Source organism: Cucurbita moschata, unplaced genomic scaffold (assembly GCF_002738365.1).
Source record: "Cucurbita moschata cultivar Rifu unplaced genomic scaffold, Cmos_1.0 Cmo_Scf00026, whole genome shotgun sequence".
NCBI classification, from domain to species: Eukaryota; Viridiplantae; Streptophyta; class Magnoliopsida; order Cucurbitales; family Cucurbitaceae; genus Cucurbita; species Cucurbita moschata.
In genome coordinates this window covers 2,159,538-2,168,634 of record NW_019268542.1, presented here as the reverse complement: position 1 = coordinate 2,168,634, position 9,097 = coordinate 2,159,538, and the positions used below count along the sequence as shown (strand labels likewise).

Sequence of the window (9,097 nt, the reverse complement as noted above, 5' to 3'; positions counted from 1 at the left end):
TTTTTTTTTTTTTTTTTTTTTTTTTTTTTTTTTTTTTTTTTTTTTTTTTTTTTTTGTAAATTGATAATATGTGTTATTATTATTATTTTTATTAAAAAAAAATAAGGGTAAAATTGTCTTTGGCCAGCCAAGAATGAATAAATAATAATAATTAATAAAAACTGTTAATTATCTAAAATTAAATAATACAGTAGTGGGAGGGTACTATGATACCACTACACTAGATGAGCTCGCTTGTTAGAATCCTAGCTCATGTAATGAACGCTTGTTAGAATCCTAGCTCATGTAATGAAAGCCGTGTGTAACTGAGGGGTTAAATGTCTTTTGACATACAAATGAAAAGGCTACTAAGAATCTTTTAAAATTAGATTCCTAGAACGACCTTAAACACTGTCGAGAACAATATTTTCGAACAAACAAAATGGACATGCGCATTTGGGGAATTGAACCCCAGTTAGTACCATGGGACGACACTATGATACCATTATACTAGATACGCTCCCTTGTAAGAATCTTAGCTCATGTAATGAAAGCCCAATGTAACTGAGGGGTTAAGTGCCTTTCGACATACAAATGAAAAGGCTACTAAGAATCTTTTAAAATTAAAGGCTACTAAGAATCTTTTAAAATTAGTATCCTAGGCTGACCTTAAACACTATCGAGAAAGAAATATCTGCGAGATCCGGGTCACAATTTGTATACAAATAATTTTAAAATACGGAAGGTATGAACAATATTTTCAAGTACACAAAATGGACATGCGCATCAGGGGAATCAAACCCCAGGCAGTACTGTGGAGGGTACTATGATACCACTACACTAGATGCACTCCCTCGTAAACCCATGTAATGAAAGCCCAATGTAACCGAGGGGTTAAGTGCCTTTCGACATACAAATAAAAAGGCTACCAAGAATCTTTTAAAATGAGAATCCTAGGCTAACTTTAAACACTGTTGAGAACAATATTTTCAAGTAAACAAAATGAGAATGCGCATCCGGGGAATTGAACCCCAGTCAATACCGTGGAAGGGTACTATGATACCACTACAGCAAGTATCTTAGCCCATGTAATGAACATCCTATGTAACCGAGGGGTTCGATCGAGGACAATATTTTCAAGTAAACAAAATGGTCATGCGCATCAGGGGAATCGAACCCCGGTCAGTACCATGGGAGGGTACTATGATACCACTACACTAGATGCACTCCCTTGCAAGTATCTTAGCCCATGTAATGAAAGCCCTATGTAACCGAGGGGTTAAGGTCTTTTCGACTTACAAATGAAAAGGCTACCAAGAATCTTTTAAAATGGGAATCCGAGGCTAACCTTAAACTGTGTCGAGAACAATATTTTCGAGTAAACAAAATGGTCATGCACATCCGAGGAATCGAACCCCGAAAAGAACCGTGGGAGGGTACTATGATACCACTACCCTAGATGCGCTCACTTGAAAGTATCTTAGCCCATGTTATGAAAGCCCTATGTAATCGAGGGGTTAAGGTCTTTTCGACTTACAAATGAAAAGGCTACCAAGAATCTTTTAAAATGGGAATCCGAGGCTAACCTTAAACACTATCGAGAACAATATTTTCGAGTAAACAAAATGGTCATGCGCATCCGGGGAATCAAACCCCAGTCAATACCGTGGGAGGGTACTATGATACCACTACACTAGATGCGCTCCCTTGCAAGTATCTTAGCCAATGTAATGAAAGCCCTATGTAACCGAGGGGTTAAGGTATTTTCGACTTACAAATGAAAAGGCTACCTAGAATCTTTTATAATGGGAATCCGAGGCTAAACCTTAAACACTGTCGAGAACAATATTTTTGAGTAAACTAAATCGTCATGCGCATCCGGGGAATCGAACCTCGGTTAGTACCGTGGGAGGGTACTATGATACCACTACACTAGATGCGCTCCCTTGCAAATATCTTAGCCCATGTAATGAAAGCCCTATGTAACCGAGGGGTTAAGGTCTTTTCGACTTACAAATGAAAAGGCTACCAAGAATCTTCTAAAATGGGAATCCGAGGCTAACCTTAAACACTGTCGAGAACAATATTTTCGAGTAAACAAAATGGTCATGCGCATCCGGGGAATCGAACCCCGGTCAGTACCGTGGGAGGGTACTATGATACCACTACACTAGATGCGCTCCCTTGCAAGTATCTTAGCCCATGTAATGAAAGCCCTATGTAACCGAGGGGTTAAGGTCTTTTCGACTTACAAATGAAAAGGCTACCAAGAATCTTCTAAAATGGGAATCCGAGGCTAACCTTAAACACTGTCGAGAACAATATTTTCGAGTAAACAAAATGGTCATGCGCATCCGGGGAATCGAACCCCGGTCAGTACCGTGGGAGGGTACTATGATACCACTACACTAGATGCGCTCCCTTGCAAGTATCTTAGCCCATGTAATGAAAGCCCTATGTAACCGAGGGGTTAAGGTCTTTTCGACTTACAAATGAAAAGGCTACCAAGAATCTTCTAAAATGGGAATCCGAGGCTAACCTTAAACACTGTCGAGAACAATATTTTCGAGTAAACAAAATGGTCATGCGCATCCGGGGAATCGAACCCCGGTCAGTACCGTGGGAGGGTACTATGATACCACTACACTAGATGCGCTCCCTTGCAAGTATCTTAGCCCATGTAATGAAAGCCCTATGTAACCGAGGGGTTAAGGTATTTTCGACTTACAAATGAAAAGGCTACCTAGAATCTTTTATAATGGGAATCCGAGGCTAAACCTTAAACACTGTCGAGAACAATATTTTTGAGTAAACTAAATCGTCATGCGCATCCGGGGAATCGAACCTCGGTTAGTACCGTGGGAGGGTACTATGATACCACTACACTAGATGCGCTCCCTTGCAAGTATCTTAGCCCATGTAATGAAAGCCCTATGTAACCGAGGGGTTAAGGTCTTTTCGACTTACAAATGAAAAGGCTACCAAGAATCTTCTAAAATGGGAATCCTAGGCTAACTTTAAACACCGTCCAGAACAATATTTTCGAGTAAACAAAATGGTCATGCGCATCCGGGGAATCGAACCCCGGTCAATACCGTGGGAGGGTACTATGATACCACTACACTAGATGCGCTCCCTTTCAAGTATCTTAGCCCATGTAATGAAAGCCCTATGTAACCGAGGGGTTAAGGTCTTTTCGAATTACAAATGAAAAGGCTACCAAGAATCTTCTAAAATGGGAATCCGAGGCTAACCTTAAACACTGTCGAGAACAATATTTTCGAGTAAACAAAATGGTCATGCGCATCCGGGGAATCGAACCCCGGTCAGTACCGTGGGAGGGTACTATGATACCACTACACTAGATAAGCACCCTTGCAAGTATCTTAGCCCATGTACTGAAAGCCCTATGTAACCGAGGGGTTAAGGTCTTTTCGACTTACAAATGAAAAGGCTACCAAGAATCTTTTAAAATGAGAATCCTAGGCTAACTTTAAACACTGTTGAGAACAATATTTTCAAGTAAACAAAATGAGAATGCGCATCCGGGGAATTGAACCCCAGTCAATACCGTGGAAGGGTACTATGATACCACTACAGCAAGTATCTTAGCCCATGTAATGAACATCCTATGTAACCGAGGGGTTCGATCGAGGACAATATTTTCAAGTAAACAAAATGGTCATGCGCATCAGGGGAATCGAACCCCGGTCAGTACCATGGGAGGGTACTATGATACCACTACACTAGATGCACTCCCTTGAAGGTATCTTAGCCCATGTAATGAAAGCCCTATGTAACCGAGGGGTTAAGGTCTTTTCGACTTACAAATGAAAAGGCTACCAAGAATCTTTTAAAATGGGAATCCGAGGCTAACCTTAAACACTGTCGAGAACAATATTTTTGAGTAAACTAAATCGTCATGCGCATCCGGGGAATCGAACCCCGGTCAGTACCGTGGGAGGGTACTATGATACCACTACACTAGATGCACTCCCTTGAAGGTATCTTAGCCCATGTTATGAAAGCCCTATGTAATCGAGGGGTTAAGGTCTTTTCGACTTACAAATGAAAAGGCTACCAAGAATCTTTTAAAATGGGAATCCGAGGCTAAACCTTAAACACTGTCGAGAACAATATTTTTTGAGTAAACTAAATCGTCATGCGCATCCGGGGAATCGAACCTCGGTTAGTACCGTGGGAGGGTACTATGATACCACTACACTAGATGCGCTCCCTTGCAAATATCTTAGCCCATGTAATGAAAGCCCTATGTAACCGAGGGGTTAAGGTCTTTTCGACTTACAAATGAAAAGGCTACCAAGAATCTTCTAAAATGGGAATCCGAGGCTAACCTTAAACACTGTCGAGAACAATATTTTCGAGTAAACAAAATGGTCATGCGCATCCGGGGAATCGAACCCCGGTCAGTACCGTGGGAGGGTACTATGATACCACTACACTAGATAAGCACCCTTGCAAGTATCTTAGCCCATGTACTGAAAGCCCTATGTAACCGAGGGGTTAAGGTCTTTTCGACTTACAAATGAAAAGGCTACCAAGAATCTTCTAAAATGGGAATCCGAGGCTAACCTTAAACACTGTCGAGAACAATATTTTCGAGTAAATTACAAAATGGTCATGCGCATCCGGGGAATCGAACCCCGGTCAGTACCGTGGGAGGGTACTATGATACCACTACACTAGATAAGCACCCTTGCAAGTATCTTAGCCCATGTACTGAAAGCCCTATGTAACCGAGGGGTTAAGGTCTTTTCGACTTACAAATGAAAAGGCTACCAAGAATCTTCTAAAATGGGAATCCGAGGCTAACCTTAAACACTGTCGAGAACAATATTTTCGAGTAAACAAAATGGTCATGCGCATCCGGGGAATCGAACCCCGGTCAGTACCGTGGGAGGGTACTATGATACCACTACACTAGATAAGCACCCTTGCAAGTATCTTAGCCCATGTACTGAAAGCCCTATGTAACCGAGGGGTAAAGGTCTTTTCGACTTACAAATGAAAAGGCTACAAAGAATCTTTTAACATGGGAATCCTAGGCTAACCTTAAACACTGTCGAGAACAATATTTTCGAGTAAACAAAATGGTCATGCGCATCCGGGGAATCGAACCCCGGTCAGTACCGTGGGAGGGTACTATGATACCACTACACTAGATAAGCACCCTTGCAAGTATCTTAGCCCATGTACTGAAAGCCCTATGTAACCGAGGGGTTAAGGTCTTTTCGACTTACAAATGAAAAGGCTACCAAGAATCTTCTAAAATGGGAATCCGAGGCTAACCTTAAACACTGTCGAGAACAATATTTTCGAGTAAACAAAATGGTCATGCGCATCCGGGGAATCGAACCCCGGTCAGTACCGTGGGAGGGTACTATGATACCACTACACTAGATAAGCACCCTTGCAAGTATCTTAGCCCATGTACTGAAAGCCCTATGTAACCGAGGGGTTAAGGTCTTTTCGACTTACAAATGAAAAGGCTACCAAGAATCTTCTAAAATGGGAATCCGAGGCTAACCTTAAACACTGTCGAGAACAATATTTTCGAGTAAACAAAATGGTCATGCGCATCCGGGGAATCGAACCCCGGTCAGTACCGTGGGAGGGTACTATGATACCACTACACTAGATAAGCACCCTTGCAAGTATCTTAGCCCATGTACTGAAAGCCCTATGTAACCGAGGGGTTAAGGTCTTTTCGACTTACAAATGAAAAGGCTACCAAGAATCTTCTAAAATGGGAATCCGAGGCTAACCTTAAACACTGTCGAGAACAATATTTTCGAGTAAACAAAATGGTCATGCGCATCCGGGGAATCGAACCCCGGTCAGTACCGTGGGAGGGTACTATGATACCACTACACTAGATAAGCACCCTTGCAAGTATCTTAGCCCATGTACTGAAAGCCCTATGTAACCGAGGGGTTAAGGTCTTTTCGACTTACAAATGAAAAGGCTACCAAGAATCTTCTAAAATGGGAATCCGAGGCTAACCTTAAACACTGTCGAGAACAATATTTTCGAGTAAACAAAATGGTCATGCGCATCCGGGGAATCGAACCCCGGTCAGTACCGTGGGAGGGTACTATGATACCACTACACTAGATAAGCACCCTTGCAAGTATCTTAGCCCATGTACTGAAAGCCCTATGTAACCGAGGGGTTAAGGTCTTTTCGACTTACAAATGAAAAGGCTACCAAGAATCTTCTAAAATGGGAATCCGAGGCTAACCTTAAACACTGTCGAGAACAATATTTTCGAGTAAACAAAATGGTCATGCGCATCCGGGGAATCGAACCCCGGTCAGTACCGTGGGAGGGTACTATGATACCACTACACTAGATAAGCACCCTTGCAAGTATCTTAGCCCATGTACTGAAAGCCCTATGTAACCGAGGGGTTAAGGTCTTTTCGACTTACAAATGAAAAGGCTACCAAGAATCTTCTAAAATGGGAATCCGAGGCTAACCTTAAACACTGTCGAGAACAATATTTTCGAGTAAACAAAATGGTCATGCGCATCCGGGGAATCGAACCCCGGTCAGTACCGTGGGAGGGTACTATGATACCACTACACTAGATAAGCACCCTTGCAAGTATCTTAGCCCATGTACTGAAAGCCCTATGTAACCGAGGGGTTAAGGTCTTTTCGACTTACAAATGAAAAGGCTACCAAGAATCTTCTAAAATGGGAATCCGAGGCTAACCTTAAACACTGTCGAGAACAATATTTTCGAGTAAACAAAATGGTCATGCACATCCTGGGAATCGAACCCCGGTCAGTACCGTGGGAGGGTACTATGATACCACTACACTAGATGCGCTCCCTTGCAAGTATCTTAGCCAATGTAATGAAAGCCCTATGTAACCGAGGGGTTAAGGTATTTTCGACTTACAAATGAAAAGGCTACCTAGAATCTTTTATAATGGGAATCCGAGGCTAAACCTTAAACACTGTCGAGAACAATATTTTTGAGTAAACTAAATCGTCATGCGCATCCGGGGAATCGAACCTCAGTTAGTACCGTGGGAGGGTACTATGATACCACTACACTAGATGCGCTCCCTTGCAAATATCTTAGCCCATGTAATGAAAGCCCTATGTAACCGAGGGGTTAAGGTCTTTTCGACTTACAAATGAAAAGGCTACCAAGAATCTTCTAAAATTGGAATCCGAGGCTAACCTTAAACACTGTCGAGAACAATATTTTCGAGTAAATTACAAAATGGTCATGTGCATCCGGGGAATTAAACCCCGGGTCAGTACCGTGGGAGGGTACTATGATACCACTACACTAGATGCGCTCCCTAGCAAGTATCTTAGCCCATGTAATGAAAGCCCTATGTAACCGAGGGGTTAAGGTCTTTTCGACTTAGAAATGCAAAGGCTACCAAGAATCTTCTAAAATGGGAATCCGAGGCTAACCTTAAACACTGTCGAGAACAATATTTTCAAGTAAACAACCTTAAACACTGTCGAGAACAATATTTTCAAGTAAACAAAATGGTCATGCGCATCCGGGGAATCGAACCACAGTCAGTACCGTGGGAGGGTACTATGATACCACTACACTAGATGCGCTCCCTTGCAAGTATCTTAGCCAATGTAACCGAGGGGTTAATGTATTTTCGACTTACAAATGAAAAGGCTACCTAGAATCTTTTATAATGGGAATCCGAGGCTAAACCTTAAACACTGTCGAGAACAATATTTTTGAGTAAACTAAATCGTCATGCGCATCCGGGGAATCGAACCTCGGTTAGTACCGTGGGAGGGTACTATGATACCACTACACTAGATGCGCTCCCTTGCAAATATCTTAGCCCATGTAATGAAAGCCCTATGTAACCGAGGGGTTAAGGTCTTTTCGACTTACAAATGAAAAGGCTACCAAGAATCTTCTAAAATGGGAATCCGAGGCTAACCTTAAACACTGTCGAGAACAATATTTTCGAGTAAATTACAAAATGGTCATGTGCATCCGGGGAATCAAACCCCGGGTCAGCACCGTGGGAGGGTACTATGATACCACTACACTAGATGCGCTCCCTTGCAAGTATCTTAGCCCATGTAATGAAAGCCCTATGTAACCAAGGGGTTAAGGTCTTTTCGACTTAGAAATGAAAACGCTACTAAGAATCTTTTAAAATGGGAATCCGAGGCGAACCTTAAAGACTGTATAGAACAATATTTTCGAGTGAACAAAATGTTCATGTGCATCCAGGGAATTGGACCCCGGTCAGTACCGTGGGAGAGTACTATGATACCACTACACTAGATGCGCTATCTTGCAAGTATCTTATCGCATGTAATGAAAGCCCTATGTAACCGAGGGGTAAAGGTCTTTTCGACTTACAAATGAAAAGGCTACAAAGAATCTTTTAACATGGGAATCCTAGGCTAACAAGGTCTTTTCGACTTACAAATGAAAAGGCTACAAAGAATCTTTTAACATGGGAATCCTAGGCTAACTTTAAACATTGTCGACAACAATATTTTCGAGTAAACAAAACGGTCATGGGCATCCGGGGAATCAAACCCCGGTCAATATTGTGGAGGGTACTATGATATACCACTACACTAGATGCGCTCCCTTTCAAGTATCTTAGCCCATGTAATGAAAGCCCTATGTAACCGAGGGGTTAAAGGTCTTTTCGACAGGCTAACTTTAACCACAGGCGAAGAAAATATTTTCAAGTAAACAAAAACTGGTCATGCGCATCCGGGGAATCGAACCCCGGTCAATACCGTGGGAGGGTATTATGATACCACTACACTAGATGCGCTCCCTTTCAAGTATCTTAGCCCATGTAATGAAAGCCCTATGTAACCGAGGGGTTAAAGGTCTTTTCGACAAAAACTGGTCATGCGCATCCGGGGAATCGAACCCCGGTCAATACCGTGGGAGGGTATTATGATACCACTACACTAGATGCGCTCCCTTTCAAGTATCTTAGCCCATGTAATGAAAGCCCTATGTAACCGAGGGGTTAAAGGTCTTTTCGACAAAAACTGGTCATGCGCATCCGGGGAATCGAACCCCGGTCAATACCGTGGGAGGGTATTATGATACCACTACACTAGAT

At 42.4% G+C, this 9,097-nt stretch overlaps 27 non-coding genes across 27 annotated transcripts; all 27 read right to left on the bottom strand.

Annotated features, from left to right (window-relative positions):
• Positions 1-1,135: 1,135 nt before the first annotated feature.
• On the bottom strand, positions 1,136-1,206 carry TRNAG-CCC. Its single transcript has one exon. It is a non-coding gene; the product is annotated as a tRNA-Gly (tRNA).
• Positions 1,207-1,611: 405 nt separating this feature from the next.
• Positions 1,612-1,682, bottom strand: TRNAG-CCC. The gene has a single exon. It is a non-coding gene; the product is annotated as a tRNA-Gly (tRNA).
• Positions 1,683-1,850: 168 nt separating this feature from the next.
• On the bottom strand, positions 1,851-1,921 carry TRNAG-CCC. The gene has a single exon. It is a non-coding gene; the product is annotated as a tRNA-Gly (tRNA).
• Positions 1,922-2,088: 167 nt separating this feature from the next.
• On the bottom strand, positions 2,089-2,159 carry TRNAG-CCC. Its single transcript has one exon. It is a non-coding gene; the product is annotated as a tRNA-Gly (tRNA).
• A 167-nt stretch (positions 2,160-2,326) lies between these two features.
• Positions 2,327-2,397, bottom strand: TRNAG-CCC. The gene has a single exon. It is a non-coding gene; the product is annotated as a tRNA-Gly (tRNA).
• Positions 2,398-2,564: 167 nt separating this feature from the next.
• Positions 2,565-2,635, bottom strand: TRNAG-CCC. Its single transcript has one exon. It is a non-coding gene; the product is annotated as a tRNA-Gly (tRNA).
• Positions 2,636-2,803: 168 nt separating this feature from the next.
• TRNAG-CCC lies at positions 2,804-2,874 on the bottom strand. The gene has a single exon. It is a non-coding gene; the product is annotated as a tRNA-Gly (tRNA).
• Positions 2,875-3,041: 167 nt separating this feature from the next.
• TRNAG-CCC lies at positions 3,042-3,112 on the bottom strand. Its single transcript has one exon. It is a non-coding gene; the product is annotated as a tRNA-Gly (tRNA).
• A 167-nt stretch (positions 3,113-3,279) lies between these two features.
• TRNAG-CCC lies at positions 3,280-3,350 on the bottom strand. The gene has a single exon. It is a non-coding gene; the product is annotated as a tRNA-Gly (tRNA).
• Positions 3,351-3,664: 314 nt separating this feature from the next.
• Positions 3,665-3,735, bottom strand: TRNAG-CCC. The gene has a single exon. It is a non-coding gene; the product is annotated as a tRNA-Gly (tRNA).
• Positions 3,736-3,902: 167 nt separating this feature from the next.
• Positions 3,903-3,973, bottom strand: TRNAG-CCC. The gene has a single exon. It is a non-coding gene; the product is annotated as a tRNA-Gly (tRNA).
• A 169-nt stretch (positions 3,974-4,142) lies between these two features.
• TRNAG-CCC lies at positions 4,143-4,213 on the bottom strand. Its single transcript has one exon. It is a non-coding gene; the product is annotated as a tRNA-Gly (tRNA).
• Positions 4,214-4,380: 167 nt separating this feature from the next.
• On the bottom strand, positions 4,381-4,451 carry TRNAG-CCC. The gene has a single exon. It is a non-coding gene; the product is annotated as a tRNA-Gly (tRNA).
• A 170-nt stretch (positions 4,452-4,621) lies between these two features.
• On the bottom strand, positions 4,622-4,692 carry TRNAG-CCC. Its single transcript has one exon. It is a non-coding gene; the product is annotated as a tRNA-Gly (tRNA).
• Positions 4,693-4,859: 167 nt separating this feature from the next.
• On the bottom strand, positions 4,860-4,930 carry TRNAG-CCC. Its single transcript has one exon. It is a non-coding gene; the product is annotated as a tRNA-Gly (tRNA).
• A 167-nt stretch (positions 4,931-5,097) lies between these two features.
• TRNAG-CCC lies at positions 5,098-5,168 on the bottom strand. Its single transcript has one exon. It is a non-coding gene; the product is annotated as a tRNA-Gly (tRNA).
• A 167-nt stretch (positions 5,169-5,335) lies between these two features.
• TRNAG-CCC lies at positions 5,336-5,406 on the bottom strand. The gene has a single exon. It is a non-coding gene; the product is annotated as a tRNA-Gly (tRNA).
• Positions 5,407-5,573: 167 nt separating this feature from the next.
• Positions 5,574-5,644, bottom strand: TRNAG-CCC. The gene has a single exon. It is a non-coding gene; the product is annotated as a tRNA-Gly (tRNA).
• A 167-nt stretch (positions 5,645-5,811) lies between these two features.
• TRNAG-CCC lies at positions 5,812-5,882 on the bottom strand. The gene has a single exon. It is a non-coding gene; the product is annotated as a tRNA-Gly (tRNA).
• A 167-nt stretch (positions 5,883-6,049) lies between these two features.
• TRNAG-CCC lies at positions 6,050-6,120 on the bottom strand. Its single transcript has one exon. It is a non-coding gene; the product is annotated as a tRNA-Gly (tRNA).
• A 167-nt stretch (positions 6,121-6,287) lies between these two features.
• TRNAG-CCC lies at positions 6,288-6,358 on the bottom strand. Its single transcript has one exon. It is a non-coding gene; the product is annotated as a tRNA-Gly (tRNA).
• Positions 6,359-6,525: 167 nt separating this feature from the next.
• Positions 6,526-6,596, bottom strand: TRNAG-CCC. The gene has a single exon. It is a non-coding gene; the product is annotated as a tRNA-Gly (tRNA).
• Positions 6,597-6,763: 167 nt separating this feature from the next.
• TRNAG-CCC lies at positions 6,764-6,834 on the bottom strand. Its single transcript has one exon. It is a non-coding gene; the product is annotated as a tRNA-Gly (tRNA).
• A 687-nt stretch (positions 6,835-7,521) lies between these two features.
• Positions 7,522-7,592, bottom strand: TRNAG-CCC. Its single transcript has one exon. It is a non-coding gene; the product is annotated as a tRNA-Gly (tRNA).
• A 152-nt stretch (positions 7,593-7,744) lies between these two features.
• On the bottom strand, positions 7,745-7,815 carry TRNAG-CCC. The gene has a single exon. It is a non-coding gene; the product is annotated as a tRNA-Gly (tRNA).
• A 911-nt stretch (positions 7,816-8,726) lies between these two features.
• TRNAG-CCC lies at positions 8,727-8,797 on the bottom strand. The gene has a single exon. It is a non-coding gene; the product is annotated as a tRNA-Gly (tRNA).
• Positions 8,798-8,878: 81 nt separating this feature from the next.
• Positions 8,879-8,949, bottom strand: TRNAG-CCC. The gene has a single exon. It is a non-coding gene; the product is annotated as a tRNA-Gly (tRNA).
• Positions 8,950-9,097: the final 148 nt, after the last annotated feature.